General features: G+C 39.2%; 1 protein-coding gene and 1 long non-coding RNA gene across 25 annotated transcripts in view; both read right to left on the bottom strand.

The window, feature by feature from the left end:
* LRRC4C (leucine rich repeat containing 4C) overlaps positions 1-20,902 on the bottom strand; it is a 1,222,625-nt gene that overhangs the window by 979,770 nt on the left and 221,953 nt on the right. For 14 of the 24 annotated variants that reach the window (XM_085011418.1, XM_021085261.2, XM_085011406.1 and 11 more), the window contains one exon: positions 17,582-17,771. The exons of the other annotated variants lie outside the window; for them this stretch is intronic. The gene's annotated coding sequence lies outside the window, so the exon portion shown is untranslated. The remainder of the gene's footprint in view (positions 1-17,581; positions 17,772-20,902) is intronic. 24 annotated transcript variants of the gene reach the window in all.
* Positions 894-8,112, bottom strand: LOC146405288 (uncharacterized). Its single transcript, XR_014836604.1, has 2 exons — positions 3,944-8,112; positions 894-3,671 (listed from the first exon to the last, which is right to left on the bottom strand). It is a non-coding gene; the product is annotated as an uncharacterized LOC146405288 (long non-coding RNA).

Genomic DNA, 20,902 nt, shown 5'->3' with positions numbered 1-20,902 from the left:
GAAGGGTACCTGGAATAAGTGATTCTCTGGGATCAGTATTGCAGAGAACATATATGTGCACACAAATTTCACTGCCCCTCAAGCAAGTCTGTGGGAGAGTGTCTTCTGGAGAAGTCACTCGCGGGTGACACCGATGCAGGAGGCATGTCACCAGGTATAGCCTCTCTCTCTCTATCTCTCTGAAGCAGACACACAAAACTGTTAGATCGGGATGAATCCTCACATTTTTTTTTCCCTCCAGATGATGGATAGCAAAACTAAAATAGGCCCTCTTGAGATAATGTAGTTTGAGTGTCCAGCTGGTGGAGACAGGAAAAGCAATTTCAGTGAGACAAGAGCCTTCAAGAACAGATTTGGAAAGAAAGTATTATCCTGGTCTTCTAGAAATAGCAGTGCCATGATGCAGACTGCAAAGAATTAAGATTATCCACATAGGGACTCTGTTGCTCAGTGAGAGAGGAAATGATGGGAGCTAGAAGGCAGAAAGGACCCTGCCAGATCCCATGTGGACCAACTAGCCTGCTGACACCAGTGTAGATCTGACTGGGGACCACATCCTTCTTTGAACACTTTATGTCTTGAGGGTGGCATGGTTGTGGCAGAAGCAGTATGGTGCCAAAATCCTTGCATAGTGGATATCCCTCCAGCCAGCCTGGCACTTACCTGGTGGACAAGTCCAGATATGGACAGTCAAGCAACACCACTTCAAAAGAGACACCATTTTCCTCCTGAGAGACAACTCTTCCACTCATGGCTTTAAAAGAATAACTCCATTTTCCCTTCACAGAAGTCCATTCCAGAGTCCAGACTCTGTGATGAAGAACATTCTTTAATCGTTACTAGAATTTAATCTTTGTCTTATTTTTTCCTTGCATTTTTAAAAGTTTTATTGATTTCCAATGTTGTGATCATTTCTGCTGTACAACAAAGTGACTCCGTTGTACACATACACACATCCATTCTCATTCAGATGCTTTTCCCATATAGATTATTGCAGACTACTGAGTAGAGTTCTCTGTGCTCTTCCTTTCATAAGCAGAAGAATATGCATTCTTCTCAAGCATTCATGGAACCTTCTCTAGGACAGATCACATTCTGAGCCATGAATCAAGCCCTGGTCTTTATTTTTTTTTTTTTATTTTTTACTTTTCTGGCTTATCATGGTACATATGACAAATAAAAATTTTATATATTCAGGGTGTACGATGTGATAATTCTTTTCTTCAATAGTGATAAAATATATTAAGCACCTTTTATGCTGTCCTTCTTTCTTTTTTCCTTCCATTCCCTAGCCTTTCCTAGAAGCCAGGCACTATGGAATATGTGATGACCAATTCAGACAAGATTCTGTCTGCAAGTATCAGAGAAGAGAAACAATACACAACTAAACAGGTAAATGAACAAGGTAATCATAAAGTCTGAGGACACGTACTCAAGAGATGATATATGACGGAGAGCACCCTGGAGGGTTGCCCACTTAAGACTATAAGAAAAGGCCTTTCTGAAGAGGTGACTTTGAGTAGAGATGTCCAGGTCAAATAGGAACACTGGCCCTTTATAGATCCCAGCATTAGTGAGCATGAACATGTGCAAAGGGCCTGAGGTAGAAAGAGCTTGGTATGTCCGGGAATCTAGGAGTAGGCAAATGTGACTGGAATATATTGAACGGAATAGACAGTGTTCAAGATACGCTTGGAAATGTAGGCATGGATAGATTACTGAGAGGCCATATACATCATGGTTGTAAAATTGGCATTTATTCCAAAAAGGATAGAAAACCAAAAGACATATTAAGCAGGTCAGCATCATAATTTAATTTACATTTTAAATTATTTAGACTCTTGTATGGTGAATGGCTTGTAAATGGGTAAGAATGAAGGCTGTTAGACCCACTGTGAGGCTACTGCAACCTGAAGGCAAGAGGTGATAAAGAGTAGCTTAGACTTGGACAGTGACAATGTGTGTTCATCTATCTCATTTAATCTTTACATCAAATATACAAAGGAGACCTTATAACCGCTCCATTTTAGAGATGAGTTACCAAAGGCTACTAGCGATTGCTGCCCCAAAGTACTGGGCTCCTAAATGAAGGAGTCAAGATTCAAACCCAGACTGCTGTGCCTTAGAGGCGAGTTTTCTTTCTCATAGACTTTAGTACCTTTAGTGGGCTTGTCCGAAGAAGCTTAAAATAAGTTTCAGGAATCTTTAAAGGGCAACAGTGCTTGCCATGGACCCAGCAGTGTTCTAAGTGTTTCCTATCCAGTAGCAAACTTAATGTTTGTGACAACTCTATGAAGTACATGCTATGAGTACCCTCATTTGGCAGATGGGTAACTGGAGTTTTAGGAAAGTTAAACTAGTAAATGTTGAAGACAAAATTTCAAGCCAGGCAGGTTAACTCTGAAGCCATGTGTTTAATCACTAAACGATTCAAGAAGAAACCTCCTTAGCTAACCAGTGTTTCTACAAGGAAGCTGTATCCTTTAAACATAACCAGGAAAATAGTCCCCTTTAACCTCCTTTAAACCTCCAATTAAGATAAAGAGTCACACAAAACAGAGAAAAGCTTTTTATGGCAATTTCATCAAAATGGCTAAAGATGAGACACGTAAGGCTTCCCGCAGTTTCAGATGAGAATAAGGACATATCTCTAAAAGAAAGTGAATAAAAGATTTATCTTTCCACCATTCTCAGGGCTCAGAATCAACGTTTCTACCAGGTCTGCTTTTTTTCCAATATAAATGTAAGAGGAGACAGATTGAAATGCCAAACTGAACTGCTCAGTGTTGTAGAAAAAGCTGAGAAACATAGGGCAGCTTCAACTCCAAATACATTTGTTCGCTATCTTCTGAAAATTTTCAGCATGTGGGGTTTGCAGATTCTTAAAATGAATGACAAAAAAAAAATCTAATATCCCAACAGAACAAGAGTGACCTACGAAGTGATGCTTTTATGCTCTGCTAGGGCTCCAGCAGCACCCTCAAGCTCAAAAATCACTTCCAATAGCAACAGTTTTGCTCAAAGGTTTCCAGTATCTCTACCTTGACCCTAACCTTTGTTTCAGAATGACTCTGCTATTTCACCATGCCCTTTGATTGCCCAGAATCTCATCACTTTGATATGTAAAATGCAGCTAAGTTGGTCTTTGCAAGGACACGCTGCTGAATCTTTTCCTCCAAAGCCTGAGGATCTCAGTGGATTAGGGAGAAGACAAATGAAAATAGATACTTTCAGTTGTTCAAGCTTGACTTCTTTATTGCTAATAATCATACTGAGAGATTATTTTAAGCTTTGAATATATAATCCCATTTAATCTTAGAACAATGGTGGATACTATTATTATCATTTTATTTTTCTCAGAAATATGTAGATCATGTAATCTGAATTAGAACCCTAGCTATCTGATTCTAGAACTTTGTCTATTATCATGTACCTACATTCCTAAGTATACAATGGTATATAGTATTTGGTTTTCAGTGTAGATACAAATAAGTATAATATACAATACATATCCTTTGTAAGCAGTTTATCATATGCTTATCATGCCAGCATTAATTCTCCTTTTCTTTTTTCTCAATAGGATTCACAATATTCTACTCATAGATTAGACCAATAGGCCTTAAACAACTTAAGTCTGTGTTTAATCCTGGATGTAAATTGAAAATCATGGACTTGGAGAAGAGACTTGTGGTTGCCTGATGGGAGGGGGAGGGAGTGGGAGGGATCGGGAGCTTGGGCTTATCAGACACAACCTAGAATAGATTTATAAGGAGATCCTGCTGAATAGCATTGAGAACTATGTCTAGATACTCATGTCGCAACAGAAGAAAGGGTGGGGGAAAAAAACTGTAACTGCAATGTATACATCTAAGGATGACCTGACCCCCTTGCTGTACAGTGGGAAAATAATAATAAAAAATAAAATAAAATAAAATAAAATTACACAGAGAGCTTTTAAAAAGTGCTTATTCTTCTCTTCCCTGGCCTGGATGATCCCGATTTCATTGTTCTGGAGTATGGCCTCAGCATCAGCATTTTTAAGTTACCTTTCTCTATCCCTCTGGTGATTATAAAGACCCAGGGGCTGCAGTACAACTCCTGTGAGCAAGTTAATGCAATCTTATCTGTTACAGACTGAATTGTGTCTCATTAGATTTCATTTCCATTGAAGCTCTAACCCCCAATGTGACTGTGTTTGGAAACAGGACTTTTAAGAAGGTAACTAAGGTTAAATGAGGTCAAAAGAGGGGGGCCCTAATCTGATAGGACTGGCATCTTTTTAAGAACAGGAAGAGCCACAATTGTATGTGTGCGCAGAGGAAAGACCATGTGAGGACACAGCAAGAAGACAAGCATCCTACAAGCCAAGTAGAGAGCCTCACAGAAACCAATCCCACCAGCACGCTCATCTTGCACATCTGACCTCCGGGATGTGAGAAGATGATTTTTTGTTGTACAAGCCTCCTAGCCTTTGTCATGGCTAAGCAGGCTCCTATGACATCTTTTGGTTCCAGTGATTACTGTCAGCTGTGGGCTGGTAAAGCTGTCTAGTACCTAAGTGTGAACTGGCAGGTTCTAGCTCCAGGAGCTGTTGGCATCCATCTCTCTGCCCTTAAGGAAGCCAGCCCACAAATGGAGGGAAGACAGAAAAGAGGGAGCTTCCAAGACAGAAACCATGGGGTGGGGGGGGGAGGGATAAATTAGAAGGATGGGAATAATGTATATACACTATTTTATATAAAACAGATCATTAACAAGGACCTACTGTATAGTGCAGGGAAATCGACTCAATATTCTATAGTAACCTTTATAGGAAAAGAATCTGAAAAAGAATGGATATATGTATATGTATAACTGATTCACTTTGGTGTACACCCGAAACTAGTATGACCTTGGAAGTCAGCTATATGCCAATAAAATTAAAAATAAATAAGTAAAATTTAATTGTAATAGAGCCAAAAAAAAAATACTGTAGAAAGAAGTGGGGCCTCATAGTTTATCTTGTCTACACCATTTCAATGGTTAAAAAGGAGCAGTATTTGGAAAAGTTGGGATGGTGTGCTTATAATGAGGCTTAAAACATTCTCATTGACTTCTCCACTGCAGGGTAAGGGCAGGATGGCGCTCTGGCCTCTCTATGATCCTCTAGGGGCTGCTGTGGAGTCGGTACATGTTTCTCCAGTTTCTATGAGGCCTCCTCATCTTTCTCTCTTTGTTTACATTAAGGTCTGATCAGTGTGTGTAGTGGAGAGACTCTGCACCAGGAACCATCTGGGATGCATGAAGAAAGCCCAGTCTTTCCTTTCCACAGTATTCTTTTTTAAAATCAAGATTACTTTGATTTGAGGCTTTCCCAGTGCCTTGACCCAAGAGTGAATTATAACCTTTTTGAAAACATAGGTAGCTAATTAAATGTGAGGATGAGTAGCGTATTAAGTCATTAATCAAGGTGTGCAAGACAGTGATGATTCAATTTTCATAACAAAAGCTGAGTATCAGCCCAACATCAAGACTGTGCTTCGAATAGGTGGTCTACACTCTAAAATCCATTGCACTAAATTGAAAATCTGCTAACCTAGGCTTGTGACCAGGGACCTGCAGCTTTCTTCTCTGTAAAATGGAGATACGAAAGCCCACCTTCTGATTTCTGGAGGACTGAATGTATTTACATTCTAGAATCTTCTCAAATAGTACTAGAATAGGGTCTTGACTAATGCGATTTGATTTTCATACTCCCTTTCCCAATTCTCATTTTTATACTTTTAATGAAAAGTTTAAATCACTTTGATTCTCAGGTTCTATATACTCTAAACTCTAGAATATAAACATTCCCATAGGATAATCACAGGATATGTGTTAATTACTCCATGAAATAACTTAGTAGCATATCAAGTCCTATGATAATGTTTGTTTGTTTTATGTAAAATTGTGTAGAGACTTGGGCATTAATCCCCAACTGGGACCTTTTTGCATACAAACATCTCTCTTTTATAAAGAGCTGTGAGACTGAAGAGATGAAAACTGACAAAGTGTTAGCACACTCATTTTCATTTAGTTTAAGCAACAGGCCATGTGACTGCATGCCTAAATCTACTCTCTGAATCTTCTCTATCACTTAGTGAATGTGTCACACACTGCAAAAGGTTTACTGGGGACTGATCACATGACTTCTTTGAGAAGCAAAGCTGTTAGCTTGCAGTTACACAAGATGAAATCATAACAGACTTTGCACGTTGAAGAGTTATGAGATCCATGCAAGTTCTAACAATAAAGTGCAGAATCAAAATACACTTCTATACACACATTTGGTACCCATCACATTACTCTTTGAATTACTCAGGTGCAATCTCAACAGCCTTAATGAAACCAGATGTAAACTGAATTACATTGTTTTAAAACTGGAGCAATCACACATCAACTTGCATTAAGTCCCTGCCCTGTAGATCTAATGGGGGCAACATAGAACCGAGAAAGCACATTTTGACCTCTATTTGTTATTCTCATTTTTCATTCTGATGTAAATTTGATTTGATCTCATTATAATATCATTAAACTTACTAAATCTTACATTAGGAAAAAGACATGTGAAGCTTTTCAACTAACCTGTTGTCCTGTTTTCCATTCTAGACTATCAGAATTTATGGTCTATAAGTTTGTGAATTATCTGCCTGCCACATGTAGCTAAGCGAAGTTTGCTTGTTTGTTTGTTTTTGTCTTTTGTCTTTTTATGGCTGCACCCATGGCATATGGGTTCCCAGGCTAGGGGTCTCATCGGAGCTGTTGCTGCTGGCCTACACCACAGCCACACAGAATCTGAGCCACGTCTGCGACCTATGCCACAGCTTATGGCAACGCTGGATCCCCAACCCGCAGAGCAAGGCCAGGGATTGAACATGCAACCTCATGGCTCCTGGTCAGATTCATTTCTGCTGCACCACGATGGGAACTCCAGAAGCTTTGAAATATATTTTCAATGAGGAAAAAAATGGATATCCAGATTTTCCCCCAAATAAGGAGCATGTGAAGGACATTTTCAATGACTGTTGGCCAGGTCATTGTAGGTATCCATTCCTAAAATGAGTTACAAGGACAGCAGTGACCTAGGTGAGAGGACAAGAACCTTTATGATAACTAGGCTGCCAGCTGTAGTTATTTCTGGACTATATGTCCAGGTCCTAGGAGACTGACCACTACACCAAGTATATGTCAGTGACCACCCACACTTTGCCTGATTCTTGATAATCAAGAAAAGGAACCTTCTACTAGTGAATAGTTGGCAACCACCTACACTTAAAACCAAGAAATGCTTATATAACTTACGGCTCATGTAGTTAAAAGACATTCCAAAGTCATTAAAAATAGAAATGTTTATGATGAATGTCAAACATGAAAAGCTTATTACGATAAACTGTTTAGTCATGATTTCCCCAATCATTTTCACCCCTCCCAATTTCTATTTTCTATTCATGATGTTACTTTTTATTAATAATGTCATTTTTTATCTGAGCTTGACTAAGGTATAATTCATATACCAAAAAGTCACCCTGTTACAGTATATAGTTCAGTGGTTTTCGGGATAGTCACAGAGTGGTAGACAATGATCGCCAAGATCTAATTTTAGAACATTTCATCCCTTCAAAAATAATTCCAAGAGTTCCTGTCATGGTGCAGCAGAAACGAATCCGACTAGGAACCATGGGGTTTTGGGTTCTATACCTGGGCCTCGCTCAGTGGGTTAAGGATCCGACATTGCTGTGAGCTGTGGTGTAGGTCACAGACACAGTTCGGATTCTGTGTTGCTGTGGCTGTGGTGTAGGCTGGCAGCTACAGCTCCAATTAGACCCCTAGCCTAGGAACCTCCATATGCCATGGGTGTGGCCCTAAAAAGACACAAAATAACAACAATAATAATAATAATTTCCACACCTATTGGCAATCACACCTCAGCCTCCTTTGCCTCCAACCCTTGGAAACTAGTAATTTACTTTCTGTTTCTGTATGTTAGTTTTGGATACTTCATATAAATGGAATAATACATGTGGCCATTTGTATTTATCTTCTTTATTGTTCATGTTTTCAGAGTTCACTCATGTTATAGTATGTATCAGTACTTCATTCCTTTTCGGTGGCCAAATAATTTTCCATTTTATGATCTACCATATATTCACTCATCAGTTGATAGACATTTGGGCTGTTTCCACTTTTGGACTATTATGAATAATGATGCTTTGAGCATTCATGTACAAATTTTTGTATAAAAGTTTATTTAATTCTCATCAGCATATACCTATAAGCAGAATTTCTAGATCCTACGGTGATTCTATGTTTAACATTTGAGGAACTGCCAATCTGCTTTACAAAGTGGATGGACTATTTCACAATCTCACCATGTATGCAATACAAAAAAAAAAAAAACCCAAAAAAACGATTTAACAAAATTCCCATACAGACTACCTAGTTTGGGTACATTGTAACTACAGTGGCTACAGATTTTTTTTTTTTTTTTTTTGCCTTTTAAAAGAGCAAATGTCTAAGCTATCACATTGCCCTTTTATTGCAGCAAACTTAGCTGTTTTAACTGTTCATTTGAAAAGATCATATCTACCGATTGCCATTATACATTTAAGCAAAATTGGAGAACCGAGAGAGAAACTGAAACATTACAAGAAATGAGGATGCAGAGAAAATAGAATAGTAAAAGTAGATAAGTATAATAGCCACTAAGCAATCAACATTAACTTCACATTTTTATGTCAAGGAGGAAAAGCAGCATTGAGACCAACAACGTTGAGATCTGTAAATATCCCAAATTAGGAGTTTTAAAATAGCCTGTGGGATAAAAATGATATTTTCCCCTTTAAACACATTTCTTAAAGCAGAAAGAGGTAGGTTGAAATTGAAAACAGATTTCACTAAATGCCTGTGCTTCTGACAGCCCTGTGTGTGAAAATCCAGCTGTTTTTTGGCTTCTTACATTAGCAATAATAATGGTAAAGACGATGGCTTCCGTTTTTGCTGACAGTTGTGTTGATGATGCAGGAGGCAAAATAGCATTTCTCTTCTGGGCAACGTTAATTATGGAGTGCTGACAAGAGTTCAAAAATAAATCCAGACCCTTCGAGTCAATGCCCCACATCAACATAAAAACCTCATAACCCACTGACAAGCATGGGAGAAGTGTTCAGTTTACATGATGCCCATTCTTTTTTAAAAAAAGTAAAAAGATGCGTGGTAGATTTAAAAACTACACAAAAACAGGGGGTATTCAATAAATATAATACTACAGTGTTTAAAGCCATACTTTAGGAAAGAATTATGATCCCCCCCGCCTTTTTCTTTTAAGGGAAGAAGCTAAGAGTAATGAAACTGAATCAACTTGCCCAAGGTCCATAACCAACAAAAGGAATGTTTATATTTGAACTCAAGTTTGTCTGACCTCAAAGCCCTACCCTTTTATAATGTTGGCTTGGGAAAATGTATTTAAGCTTTAAAAACGTGTTGGCCCTTTGAGCCAATACTTTCACATCCAGGGATGTACTCTTGTCTTTTTTTTTTTTTTGGTCTTTTTCTAGGGCCGCACCCACGGCATATGGAGGTTCCCAGGCTAGGGGTCTAGGAGCTATAGCTGCAGGCCTACACCACAACCACAGCAATACCAGATCTGAGCCACGTCTGCGACCTACACCACAGCTCACGGCAATGCTGGATTCTTAACCCACTGAGCGAGGCCGGGGATCGAACCTGCAACTTCATGGTCCCTAGTCAGATTTGTTAACCACTGAGCCATGACGGGAACTCCCAGGGATGTATTCTAAGAAGAGATTCACAGGCATGTGCTATGATTTCACCATACATATATTTATCTCAATGCTATTCACAGTTGCCAAAAAATGGAACTAGCCTGATGACAAAAAATAAAAGCTCAATGTAATTACCTGTGTTATATTCACATTGAGGCACAGTATGCAACCATTAAAATGCTGTATCAGAAAATTAATTACTGGCCAAGCAAAACAACAACATATATGCACTCATTTTGGTGAACTCTACTTAACCGACAAAATTCAGTGGTATGTGTCCTCAACCTGTTTATCATTCCAAATAAAATTATGCCAACTCGCCTCTGAGCTCCAAAAGGTCTTCACATACAGTATATGCAGTATATGTCCTTATTTGAGTATCTATCTCCCCTTATAGGCTATGACTTCCTCAAGGTCAGAAAATCCACTTTAGTCACCTTTATGAGCCCATCCACATCTAACACCCTGGTTCATAGTTAACAGCAAGTATTCAATAAACAGCTACCAAAAGAATAAGTGAACAAGTAATTATTTAGCTCTGTGTTCAATCCATTTGATTTTAAAAATCATGTAGAAAACAGGACTTCTATGGCTTAGTGGGAGAAACTGTCATGCTTACTTAAAATGAAAGGAAAATGATCTTGAGGTTTTAGTCACACTTGACCCCATCTTTCTGCCTTGTAGATAGAAAGAGAGTACGGCAAACCTGTAACCCATTCACTGTGTAGTAGGGTGAACTGATTATGAACTCATTGCAAGGGTCTGGCAATAACCTGAATTAATGCAGGGGTTTTAATGTGAGATCTATACATTTCTATACGATATATCTTATGAGGCTTCATTAAAAACATCTCAAAATTATCTTCAAAAAATTTTATATATTGCATTTTGTACATATATTTGGTAAGGATATGGGACATTTCACTTTTTATTCAAAAAAAAACACATTGGATTTAAAAACTTTGAAAAACAATGATGAATTCTACATTTTTTCATCATATTATTATTTTTTCTTTTTTTATTTTATTTTTTCTTACTGTATAGCATGGGGATCAAGTTATTCTTAGATGTATACATTTTTTCCCCCACCCTTTGTTATGTTGCAATATGAGTATCTAGACATAGTTCTTGAGTATCTAGACATAGTTCTCAATGCTATTCAGCAGGATCTCCTTGTAAATCTATTCTAAGTTGTATCTGATAGCCCCAAATTCCCGATCCCTCCTACTCCCTCCCTCTCCCATCAGGCAGCCACAAGTCTCTTCTCCAAGTCCATGGTTTTCTTTTCTGTGGAGATGTTCATTTGTGCTGGATATTAGATTCCAGTTATAAGGGATATCATATGGTATTTGTCTTTCTCTTTGACTCATTTCACTCGGTATGAGATTCTCTAGTTCCATCCATGTTGCTGCAAATGGCATTATGTCATTCTTTTTTATGGCTGAGTAGTATTCCATTGTGTATATATACCAAATCTTCCTAATCCAATCATCTGTTGATGGACATTTGGGTTGTTTCCATGTCCTGGCTATTGTGAATAGTGCTGCAGTGAAAATACGGGTGCATGTGTCTCTTTTAAGTAGAGTTTCGTCCGGATAGATGCCCAAGAGTGAGATTGCGGGGTCATATGGTAGTTCTATGTATAGATTTCTAAGGTATCTCCAAACTGTTCTCCATAGTGGCTGTACCAGTTTACATTCCCACCAGCAGTGCAGGAGGGTTCCCTTTTCTCCACAACCCCTCCAGCACTTGTTATTTGTGGGCTTATTAATGAGGGCCATTCTGACTGGTGTGAGGTGATATCTCATGGTAGTTTTGATTTGCATTTCTCTTATAATCAGCGATGTCGAGCATTTTTTCATATGTTTGTTGGCCATCTGTATATGTTCCTTGGAGAACAGTCTATTCAGGTCTTTTGCCCATTTTTCCATTGGTTGATTGGCTTTTTTGCTGTTGGGTTGTATAAGTTGCTTATATATTCTAGAGATTAAGCCCTTGTCAGTTGCATCATTTGAAACTATTTTCTCCCATTCTGTTAACTTGCCTTTTTGTTTTCTTTTGGGTTTCCTTTGCTGTGCAAAAGCTTGTCAGTTTGATTAGGTCCCATTGGTTTCTTTTTGCTCTAATTTCTATTGCTTTGGGAGACTGACCTGAGAAAATATTCATGATGTTGATGTCAGAGAGTGTTTTGCCTATGTTCTCTTCTAGGAGTTTGATGGTGTCCTGTCGTATATTTAAGTCTTTCAGCCATTTGGAGTTTATTTTTGTGCATGGTGTGAGGGTGTGTTCTAGTTTCATTGCTTTGCATGCAGCTGTCCAGGTTTCCCAGCAATGCTTGCTGAATAGACTTTCTTTTTCCCATTTTATGTTCTTGCCTCCCTTGTCAAAGATTAATTGACCATAGGTGTTTGGGTTTATTTCTGGGTTCTCTGTTCTTTTCCATTGGTCTGTCTGTCTGTTTTGATACCAGTACCACACTGTTTTGATGACTGTGGCTTTGTAATATTGCTTGAAGTCTGGGAAAGTTGTACCTCCTGCTTGGTTTTTGTTTCTCAGGATTGCTTTGGCGATTCTGGGTCTTTTGTGGTTCCATATAAATGTTTGGATTGTTTGTTCTAGTTCTGTGAAAAATATCATGGGTAATTTGATAGGGATTGAATTGAATCTGTAGATCGCTTTGGGTAGTATGGCCATTTGTACAATATTGATTTTCCCAATCCAGGAACATAGAATATCTTTCCATTTCTTTGATTTCCTTGATTAATGTTTTATAGTTCTCAGCATATAAGTCCTTTACCTCCTTGGTCAGGTGTATTCTGAGGTATTTGATTTTATGAGGTGCAGTTTTAAAAGGTATTGTATTTTTGTATTCCTTTTCTAATATTTCATTGCTGGTATAGAGAAATGAGACTGACTTCTGAATGCTAATCTTATATCCTGCTACTTTGCTGAATTTGTTGGTCAGTTCAAGTAGTTTTGGGGTTAAGTCCTTAGGGTTTTCTATGTATAGTATCATGTCATCTGCATACAGTGACAGTTTGATCTCTCCTCCTCCTAGGTGGGTGCCTTTTATTTCTTTTGTTTGTCTAACTGCTTTGGCTAGGACTTCCAAAACTATGTTGAATAGCAGTGGTGAGAGTGGGCATCCCTGTCTTGTTCCAGATTTGAGTGAGAAGGCTTTCAGTTTTTCTCCATTGAGTATTATATTTGCTGTGGGTTTGTCATAAATGGCTTTGATTATGTTCAGGAACATTCCCTCTATACCCACTTTGGCGAGGGTCTTGATCATGAATGGATGTTGGACTTTGTCAAATGCTTTTTCTGCGTCTGTTGAGATGATCATATGATTTTTGACTTTTCTTTTGTTAATGTGGTATATGACGTTGATTGATTTGCATATGTTGAATCATCCTTGTGAACCTGGGATGAACCCTACCTGGTCATGGTGTATAATTTCTTTGATATGTTGTTGGATTCGGTTGGCTAAGATTTTGTTGGGAATTTTTGCATCTATATTCATCAAAGATATTGACTTTGTTTTCTTTTTTGGTGTTATCTTTGTCTGGTTTTGGAATTAGGGTGATGGTGGCCTCATAGAATGTCTTTGGGAGTATTCCTTCTTCTTCAACCTTTTGAAAGAGTTTAAGGAGGATGGGCACCAGATCCTCTTTATATGTTTGATAGAATTCGCCTGTGAAGCCATCTGGTCCTGGGACTTTCATTTGTAGGGAGTGTTTTTATGACATATTCAATTTCATTTCTAGTGATTGGTCTGTTCAGTCGGTCTGTTTCTTCTTGATTCAGTTTTGGCAGGCTGTAAGATTCTAGAAAATTGTCCATTTCTTCCAGATTGTCAAATTTGTTGGCATATAGTTGTTCTTAGTCATCATATTATTTTGACTAAAAAACATCTGAAGCTTTATATATGTATTTCATTTATTAAGTCAAAAATTTTGTTGTTGTTTCCACTTTGTGGCTGGGTTAAGTTGGCTTTTTAACAAAGCCCATTAAAATGTAGTTTATGAGAAACTTTGTGCCTTCTTTTGGAGACATTAGAGTACAGCAGAAAATACTCCAAATAAGATTATAATCATTCCTCTGGGAATGAGAAAAGAGAGTTGCTATTTGGAGTTCTGTGAGGATGAAGATCCCTTTTACCTTTGGCATCTGTACAGTCAATATTTTCAAGTTATCTAAAGGAAGTCAGAGAGTGGGTCACTGGGCAGAAAGTCAAATGGATAAGGGCCCAGAAAAGAGGCAGAAGGGCACCAAAGCAAGCTTACAGAAACCTAAATCAGAAGTCTACCTTCAACTAATACCCAAAAAATGTTCACACCTTCCTGAAATGCAGTTGACTGTGCATGTGTGTTTCAATATTTTATATATATATATATATATATATATTTTTTTTTTAATTTTCAAAAGCTACATTTTTCAAGGCCTATAGGAATTTCTAGTCATTGCCATGGTTCTGTCACCTAACAGAACCATCATATGTCATGGCTTAATCTTCTGCCTACAATATTAGACTAGAAATATGGATGGGGGGAAAAAATCAGGGGTTTACCTCATCCTCCTCTGTCTAAACTCTGCTGAATAGGGATTGCATGTAGAGTTGGTGACTTGAGGTTTCAGAGGTACTATCAGAGAAAGTTCCCTCATCTACCACCATTGTTTGTCTTGGGCTAGCCCCAGTTTAAAAAACACTGCAAAGGAGCCCAACCACTCTCAGAGTTTAAGGACATTTCAAGGGGGATTGGAGAGGTCCCAGGAAACCTAATTTCATTAAGACATAGGCAGGAGTTCCCATGGTGGCTCAGTGGAAACAAATCTGACTAGGAACCATGAGCTTGATGGTTTGATCCCTGACCTCAATCAGTGGGTTAAGGATCCGGCCTTGCCGTGAGCTGTGGCATAGTTTGCAGACACAGCTCGGATTCTGTGTTGCTGTGGCTGTGGTATAGGCTGGCAGCTGTAGCTCCAATTGGACACCTAGCTTGGGAACCTCCATATGCCATGGTGTGGCCCTAATAAGAAAAAAAAAAAAAAAAAAAAAAAAAAGACATAACAGGCATTATGTGGTCCCTGTATATGTATCATGGTTTGAGTTCATGTGGATTTTTTTTTTCTTTTTTTTTTTTCTTTTTGGATTTTGCCCCCACAGTCATGGCGTATGGAAGTTCCCAGGCTAAGGGTTAAATCAGAGCTGTAGCTGCCACCCATAGCCACAGCCACGCAGGATCTGAGCCTCATCTGCAACCTACACCACAGCTCCCAGGCAATGCCAGATCCCTAACCCACTGAGCAAGACCAGGGATTGAACTCACATTCTCATGGATACTAGTTGGGTTCGATACTACTGAGCCAGGACACAACTCTGGGAGTCTTAAATGCTCTCTATAGATTCATGAAACACTGAAGACAAGATCAGAGATCATTCATTTCTGACTTGCATATGCTGCTTGGATAAGGCAATGTTTCACGCAGTAGCATATGAAAATAACAATAATGATAATGTTTATTATGGGCTTACTTTGCACCAGGCACTGCTCTACATGCTTTACATGGGGGAACTCACTGATTCTTCACAACAGAATTATAAGGTCATTACTATTATTATTCCCTGTCAGTGGGGAAACCAGGCACAGGAAGATGAAGGAACCTGTGCAAGGATATACAGCTTGTAAATGAGGCCTCAGCCTTTTTCTTTCTTTCTTTTTTTTTTTTTTTTTTTTTTTTCTGTCTTTCCTAGGGCCATACCCATGGCATATGGAGGTTCCCAGGCTAGGGGTCTAATCGGAGCTGTAGCTGCTGGCCTCCGCCAGAGCCACAGCAACATGGGATCCAAGCTGCATCTGCGACCTACGCTACGGCTCACGCCAATGCCGGATCCTCAACCCACGGAGCCAGGCCAGGGACTGAACCACAACCTCATGGTTCCTAGTCAGATTCGTTAACCAGTGGAGCCACGACGGGAACTCTATGAGGCCTCAGTCTTTTAAGTGATATGGGATAACTGTCTATGAGGGAGACCTGCATAAGTAGGAATTCCTCTGGTCCCTTCTTATTTAACATTCTTTCTCTCCTTTTTGAAGGAAGGGGGTCTTATATATCCAAAATGATGGATGACCACCAGAAATGAGTATGTGTTTCAAATCACTAACCACCCTCTCCATAGACAGACAGACAGACAGACAGACACACACACACACAACTTCCATACACATGAAAGTACTTATAATTACAAGATTAAAAAAATTATTTTGGAAATATAGACCCTTTACCATGGAAAAGCCAAATGATTTGGATGTGGTGAAACAAAGACAATCACATTTCCCATCCCATCTTACTCATACATGAAGAATTCTTAATATGAAAAATCCTTTCACCTCTAAATCAATACATAAATACAATGTAAACAATATCTTGACATCCCAAGACAATTCAGAAGATTTAATAATTAATTTTCATAGCAAAAGAATCAATCATTACTTTTCTAATGAAAACAGTAAATATTCATTGAATAAAAACTTTGCTTTCATATCTAGGCACCAGGTATGTATAGCAACCAGCAAAACTGATTACACCTGTGACTTCATTAACTTTATAATTTGGTGGTAAAGATGTTATCACCATTTACATTATTGACATTTTACTTAGTTCGATACATTCTATGCTTACAAAGTTTATAAATATATGAAGTGAGAACTATTGCAAAGAGTGAAACTAGACATCATGACATAAATAAATAGAATTCTGATAACAACTCTGGAACCATGTAACCCAACTGACACATAGACAAATTCTTAATATCCTTAGTTCTGGTTTCAAATCTCCTAAAGATGAACATACATGGCACAGAAGTCATAATCTCTGAATTCAGATTTACCATTTCTTCTAAGGAACCCTACCTCTTAAAATATTCCCATCATCCATCACCAAACAGACATCCCAGTAGAGAAGTCTATAAATTCTATAAAGTCTATAATTTGGTCAACAAAATATCATCTTTAGATGGTTCACCACCAAATTAAATCTCCCATTCTAACAGAGCATAGCATACCAGAATGGGGAGTTATAAGGACTACAAACAAGTGAATAAGACATATTTAGAATGGCCAACGAGGAACATAATAAAAAATATATGACAGGAAAAGTATGTCCTGTAGGCTATGATACTACATGAAGTGTACATATGGGTAGTTAGATCAAGTTCTTACTGCAAATCACCTAAAACCAGAAAGGTTCTGGCATCCAACTGCACTATTTGAATAAAGATTCCATCACTTAATGGCTTGCCAGTGAGAGGCAAGGGTTAATCTAATTGACTAGACACCTGGTGGGCTAGGTTTCCAGACAGTTGTCATTCCCCTTTGCCTCACAGAGTGGTATCATTTGGAAATTAAAACCCAGAAGATACGGAAACTGGCTACAACTGTGGAGCTAAGGCAGACATCCTAATAGAATGCTGATGGGACAGAACCAAGCTGAAAGTCAAAATCAAAACATAAGGTTCAGGTCCTAGACCTTGATCACAGCAAAGAATGGGCTGGCATAACTCTCAGTTATAAATGCTGAGGTAGAAAGTCAAGGGCTGGAAGCTACATTCTGCTATGCTGAAGAACTGTAACCATAAAATTTGGACCTCAGCCTCAAGTCATCCCAGAGGAAGAGCTGGTATTGCCCCAAACATGAAGCCCATGAGCCCCACCTTTCAAGACGCAAGTGTAATGTCTTGCTCACCAGTTCCCTGGGCAACTGGCACTGAGACGATTGCTCACCTGCTACTGCTCTGCCTCTGTAAGTTTTCCCCTCAATCGAAGGCTGGTCCCGGCTGCTGTGTGTGCTTTCAGGTCATGCACTCTTGATTACTCAAGATTAGACGATTTTGGACAAGTTATTAATTCTCTGGGAGCCTCAGTATCCTCTTCATCAAATAGGGATAATGACAGTAAACACTTCATTTGGTTTCTGTGAGGATTAAATGAGATAATCTATGTCAAGTGTTTATCATAGCACCCGTACCTAGTGAACATTCAAAAATGTTGGCTACTATTAGAATTTAGAATTTAATTCCAGGGGATTTTTTTTCTACAAAATAAAAGGGATTTTTTTTTTTTTTTTGTCTTTGCCTTTTCTAGGGCTGCTTCCTGTGGCATATGGAGGTTCCCAGGCCAGGGGTCCAATCAGAGCTGTAGCCACCAGCCTAAGCCAGAGCCACAGCAAGGCAGGATCCAAGCCACGTCTGCAACCTACACCACAGCTCACAGCAACACTGGATCTTTAACCCACTGAGCAAGGCCATGGATCCAACCCACAACCTCATGGTTCCTAGTTGGATACGTTAACCACCGTGCCATGATAGGAACTCCTAAAAGGCTTTTTTTAAATCACATCTCAAAAGGAACTTAAAGACAAACTTGAGGGCTTTCATTAAGAGACTTAGAGAACTCTTATAGTCTGTGACTCCATGGTTGTTATGGGAAGGATTATCTGACCATGAAGTGATTCTGAGTTTCAGATCAAAGAAGAGGACTTTATCATATAGAAGAGAGTTAGGTTTCCATTCCTAATTAGTGCCTAGGCATCTGTTCCTACCCTTTGACAGATGAGGAATGGAGAATTGGTATGAGGGAAAAACAGCTCAAGGGACTATATATTTTTTCCTATTCATTCATTCATTCATCTATGCATTGTTCCCTTTATGCAATAGTTACATGTTGCAATACACAGTACTAAGCACCACGGTGTGATAAGATGACAAAAATCAAGCCAATATTGAGAAGTAAGAATCGGCTGGTCCAAAATTTATCTCCTACACTGGTCTCCAAAGAAGGAGTTGGCCTCATGAAGATCACACGGAAGTCGGCTATGGCGAAAATGCTCAGGCAATCAATTCTGGTAAAAGGCTTATATACCAGATTCAGCCATGTTCAAGGACGTCAAAGAGCTGGGACTCTAAGACTTACACATTAGCACACTGCTCCTGTCAAGGAAGAGGTCTATGTTCTCTAATGATGGATGTCAGACTTGGCAGAACAAGACTTGGAGCTAAGACTGTTTCATGCGCAGTTGATAGATTCTGGCTCTTAATCATGCCAGATTATCACTTTGCTAATTAGTTTCTTAAAAGCCTTCTGGTATCCAATGCTTAGATTTGCTAGATTCTTGTGTGCTGCCTCTAAAGTATAATGGGAAATTGGAGAGCATAGACCTCTACTGCGGTGAATGCCTCTACTATAATATTCTTCCATCCGTCCTGGTGTGTGAGCCTCCTAGCGTTTGATTCTGGTTTGGTCAGCACACTTGTTACTCTTAAGAAGCTCATTACGTGATAGACCGTAAGACTCTTAACAGTATTAAACTAATAAAATTAATAGAATAAGATGCCATGGCAAAACTATGTCTAAAGAGAATGATGCATTTCCTCTACTGATAAACCTCCGGCTCTCCTGGAGGTGTTGGTTAGAATCCAATCCTACACGTCTACCTCCATCCCCACAAGAATAGGAATGGCTCATTTTATAGGATGAGTGCAGCTGTACCATCCGCTTTTGGAAGGTAAGAGGCAGGTTTATTCCTACCTGCAATTACTTGGCTCAGTAACAACACCTCTCACCTCATGAAGCGTCAGAGACCAGGTGTAGGGGGATGATAGCAAGTTTATTTTGGCCTTATGTACCAAGTGTGTATCTCAATACACCTTGACTACGAATCAAATTAATACCTGACTATGTGAGGAAGGTACCTCTTCCTGTCCATTATTCAATGGGTTCAGAACTTGAGAGTGACATTTGATTCAGTGTCTTTTTTAAAGTTTTTATGTATTTATTTAGTCTTTTTTTTTTTTTTTTTTTTTTAGGGCAGCACCTGCGACATATGGAGGTTCCCAGTCTAGGGGTCCAATCAGAGCTGTAGCTGCCAGGCCTACACCACAGCCACAGCAACGCTGGATCTGAGCTGCATCTGTGACCTATACTACAGCTCACGGCAACACCAGATCCTTAACCCACTGAACAAGGCCAGAGATCCAACCTGTGTCCTCATGGATACTAGTCAGATTCATTTCCACTGAGCCATGATAGGAACTCCCTAATATTTTTTTAGGTGCTTTAAATCCAGGAAATATTATTTAAGCATTAGCAGATGACTCACAAAAAAAATTTTGTGAAACCTTCTTATGACCTGAGCTCGTACATGCCAGCCAGTAAGACACCACTTTGTAGAACAAAGAGCTTGAGTGCTGCAGCAAGATCAAAGGAGAATGTGTAATAAATTACAGGGGAAGTCACACCTCATGCCACTTCCGTCATTGCTCTCCACATGTCATTTAAAATGCAATTCCCTTTGAATGGGCACAGAGCAGTTCTATTACCAAATAGGACTGCTTTTACTACCAGCAGCAGTTTAATGATTTTATGTCATTGCAATAATAGAAACATGACATTCAACTGTGACTACAGCTTGTAGGATCTATTTTTGGAAAGCTGATTTTGTAGAGGACACAGAAATGTGGACTCTTGGTTCCTGTTTATTTCCCCGAAGGCTGAGCCAGTAACTCTCCCACATCCGTCCCCTCCATGGAGTGGACCCTTCTTGACTTTCTAAAATGAGTGTGGTGATCTGAAGTCTCAAACAATGATGGTTCACAGATAAAAACCCTTCTTTCGAGTCTTGGGCCTGAATCCAATTTTTCCATCAGAGGAAGCACCCCTTATGGAGTAGTTCGATGCCTGAGTCCTTACACTTGATGGAGAAGCACACAAACAACAATAACAAAAGTACATGTTCTTTCTCAGTGGATGGAGGACATTGCCTTGTATCTTTCACAGATAAATTTGAAGGGATGGGTCATAAACTCCCTCATTGTCCTTCTCTCACACGTAAACACTATCACTGTCAGCGCACATTCAACTTTCTTCTAATTGCAGACAAGGATTCTCTCTTGCTTGGCCAACTCTTCCACCTGTGGGTTTTTTGTTTTGTTTTGGTTTGGTTTGGTTTTTTTGGCTTTTGTCTTTTTAGGGCCGCACCCATGGCATATGGAGGTTCCTAGGCGAGGGGTCAAATCAGAGCGACAGCTGCGGGCCTACACCACAGCC

The sequence above is a fragment of the Sus scrofa genome, chromosome 2, assembly GCF_054392235.1.
Source record: "Sus scrofa isolate SSC_HxYL_T2T_F1_AM1 chromosome 2, Sscrofa_HxYL_maternal_Yorkshire_Landrace_v2.0, whole genome shotgun sequence".
Taxonomy (NCBI): domain Eukaryota; kingdom Metazoa; phylum Chordata; class Mammalia; order Artiodactyla; family Suidae; genus Sus; species Sus scrofa.
The sequence above is the reverse complement of the archived record's forward strand: the minus strand, read 5'-3'. Positions and strand labels throughout refer to the sequence as shown.